The sequence below is a fragment of the Nanorana parkeri genome, unplaced genomic scaffold (assembly GCF_000935625.1).
Source record: "Nanorana parkeri isolate BGI_ZX_2015 unplaced genomic scaffold, ASM93562v1 scaffold3748, whole genome shotgun sequence".
NCBI lineage: Eukaryota > Metazoa > Chordata > Amphibia > Anura > Dicroglossidae > Nanorana > Nanorana parkeri.
The window spans coordinates 18,754-22,421 of NW_017310016.1; the positions used below are offsets into that span (position 1 = coordinate 18,754).

The 3,668-nt window shown below is 46.0% G+C and overlaps 1 pseudogene; it reads right to left on the reverse strand.

The window, feature by feature from the left end:
• Positions 1–445: 445 nt before the first annotated feature.
• LOC108803455 overlaps positions 446–3,668 on the reverse strand; it is an 11,615-nt pseudogene continuing 8,392 nt past the window's right edge.

Consider the following 3,668-nt stretch of genomic DNA (forward strand, 5'->3'; position numbering starts at 1 on the left):
TATTCCGGTCTATTGTCCAGGTAAAGTGGGAAGATCGGAGGCGGGTAAATGGAAGGGTAGTAAAAGTCCCCTGGAATGCTTTTATCTCTGGAGTCCAGGGTCTGGGACCTATGATGAGGGACTTCCACTCTTCCTGCTGGACTTTTCATTCATTGTAGAGAGAGGAATAGGGACACCCCAATGTGGGTACGAAGAGAACCAGGAATTTCAGGAGTCGCATCCCACCATGAGGGTGGTTATGAAGTGTATTTCTCTCCTTTAAACCTTTCCCACACTCATATATCAGGATTCTTACCCATGTGAATCCTCTGTTGTGTACGAAGGCTTGAAACATTTCCTGCATTATGAACATAAAGAGGACGCTCACTCGTGTAAATGATCTTGTGTCGACAAAGAAGTCCTTCCTGTGTGAAACATCTCCCGCACTCTGAACAAAAATAGGACTTTAACCGGTGTGAACTCTCTGGTGTGAAAGAAGGTTTGCTCTCTTAGTGAAACTTTTCCCGCACTCTGAACATGAATAGGGACGCTCGCCCGTGTGACTTCTCTGGTGAGTAACAAGGTTTCCTTTTTGAGTAAAACTTTTCCCACACTCTGAACATGAAAAGGAACGCTCACCAGTGTGAATTTTTAGGTGTAACAGAAGGTTTCTTTGCGTATTGAAAGAAACCCAGCACTCTGAACATGAAAAAGGACGTTCACCGGTGTGAATTCTCTGGTGTACGACAAGGTTTTGTTTCTTGATGAAACATTTCCCACACTCTGAACATGAAAAAGGACGCTCACCCGTGTGAATTCTCTGGTGCATAAGAAGATTTGGTTTCACAGTAAAACTTTTCCCACACACCAAACATGAAAAGGGACGCTCGCCCGTGTGACTTCTCTGGTGTACAAGAAGGCTTTGTTTCTTAGTAAAACTTTTCCCACACTCGGAGCATGAAAAAGGACGCTCACCCGTGTGAATTCTCTGGTGTATAAGGAGATTGTCTTTCTTGGTGAAACTTTTCCCGCACTCTAAACATGAATAGGGACGCTCACCCGTGTGACTTCTCTGGTGAGTAACAAGGTTTTCTTTCATAGTGAAACTTTTTCCGCAATCCGAACATGAAAAAGGACGCTCCCCCGTGTGCGTTCTCTGGTGTATGAGAAGGTTGTCTTTCTTAGAGAAACATTTTCCACACTCTGAACACAAATAGGGGCGCACCCCCGAGGGACATCTCTGCTGTTTACGTGATGCTCTGATGTTAGTGTGAGATGTCTTGAAATCCAAACATGACAATGATCGCTCTACTGGGTGACCTCCATCGGGTAAAGAAGGTTCCTCGGGGTTAGATGGATCTGTTGATTTCTCTGCACTCTGAGATCTCAGATGGAGGTGTGATGTCATGGGATGGGGGGGATCAGAAGGTTCCTCAGGATTAGAGGGATCCATTGATGTCTCTGAATGGGAAGGTCGGTGATGTCTATTATGAGTAATGGGATTCACTCCCGGAGAACGTTGTGTGATGTCATCATCTTCTGTCTTCACATCTGGAGGTAACATTGGATCTCCCTCCGAGGAATTCAGAACAAAACGTCCATCTGTAAGAAAGTACAAAATTCAGAACATTTCCCGCTCTTGTGTTCCGGAGTCATAGACGTTGGTGGAGCTCCGAGAAGGTCCTCAGAGCTCTGCCGTGGAATTGTGTGCGACCATCACCCCGACCTATGACCCCCAATCCAGATGCAGGATCCACGGCACCCAAACCTCACCGAGGACCAGAACTTCTACACTGATGTCATTGTAACTGTGAGAATAGAGATGGACCTTCCCCCACCTCAATTCTAGGAGACCTACAGAAGACCAGAGATGGACCTTCATATGGTGTACAGTATCTCCTCCTCATTTGTTGGGGACATGACGTTATATTGAGGAATGGAGATGGACCTTCATATGGTGTACAGTATCTCCTCCTCATTTGTTGGGGACATGACGTTATATTGAGGAATGGAGATGGACCTTCATATGGTGTACAGTATCTCCTCCTCATTTGTTGGGGACATGACGTTATATTGAGGAATGGAGATGGACCTTCATATGGTGTACAGTATCTCCTCCTCATTTGTTGGGGACATGACGTTATATTGAGGAATGGAGATGGACCTTTTGTCATGTTGGTCAAGCAGTGAGTTACTCACCTAAGCTGATATCTGGAGAAGGTTCCTCCTCTTTAATCCTCACCACAACCACCTCCTCCTCCGTACACTGCTGACCACCCATCACATACGGCTCCTCCTCTTCTTCCCTTTTAACCTCAACTTTTGTATCAATCAGCTCTTCACCCTAAAACCACAAAATGATAAAACCAACATCCTCAGAACATGACCACCAACACCTGGAGACCTCAGAGATGATTATCTTATATGGTATGGAGTTATCTTCATGTTTGAGATGATCCACCTCCACTACTACCATAGGTTGGTGACCACCCACCTGATCATGGTGGGGGATGGTGAGATCTTCCTGTGTGGAATCCCAGTAGTACAGAGGACGGGGACATCTCTCTGGTGGGTTCCTCTTCCTAGGAAGCTTCAACATAATATCCTTGTGGAGGTCCATGTGCCCTTCCGAAAGATCCATCATGCCACCACACTCCTCATCCTTCTTTTTAAACTCTTCTATCTCATTGCCTCCTTCATCTCTCTCGCGGGGCTTCCTTTCTTTGTCCTATATAACTTCCTATCTTTATCTGACTTCATATCCTTTGTTCTTTTTGCATCACTTCCTATCGTTACATCGCTTCCTATTTTACATTACTGCCTTCTCTATACATCACTTCCTGCCTGAGCGTTCTCCGCTCAATTCATCAGATTGCCATCTTGTGGTGATTGGAATATCGCCATCCTCCGTTATGTCCGTTGTCTTGTAGCTCATCTTTCCGTTACGTTGTCTACATTATGACGCACATTATACTTCGGTTGCGTATAATGAGTCACCGCCCGGCTTCCTGATACCGGAAGTTCCTGTACCTGTCCAAATACTTGGCATCTGCACCGATACTACGATTGGTATGGGTGCTTCCCTAATTTTAATCTTTTTGGAGGCCCAGATCCATAACCCCGTACACCATCATCAGGGAAATTCCGTCCAACTTGAGGCAGCTCAACACGTTCCTGAGGGTTCCTCGCTGTCGTACGGAGTCTCTGCAAAGGATGATGGCTGTGGTTCAGAAGGAGGATTGGCTCCTTTCCATAGATCTAGCCCATGCCATAGGTAGTTGAGGTCTGCAGTTCATGGCCTACACTCAGGTCAAGATTCTCCTGTGTGGCCTCCTGACTTTCATGAAAGTTTTGAGGTCGCTTGCTCTTCTAGGTAGTTGAGGTCTGCAGTTCATGGCCTACACTCAAGTCAAGATTCTCATGTGTGGCCTCCTGACTTTCATGAAAGTTTTGAGGTCGCTTGCTCTTCTCAGACTTCAGGGGGGGTTTCGATTTTATAATTATCCAGAAGATCTTCTGGTTCTTGCCAGTTCCGATTCTTCACCGGAACATGGTTTTGCAGACTCTGGTTCGATTTGGCTGGTCGGTGAACTATCTAAAAGGTCAGTTGGAGCCAATCCAGGTACTTCATAATCTGGGGGGGGGGGTTTTTCAACAACTTGAAGACCAAAGTTCTTTTGCCAGGGGAA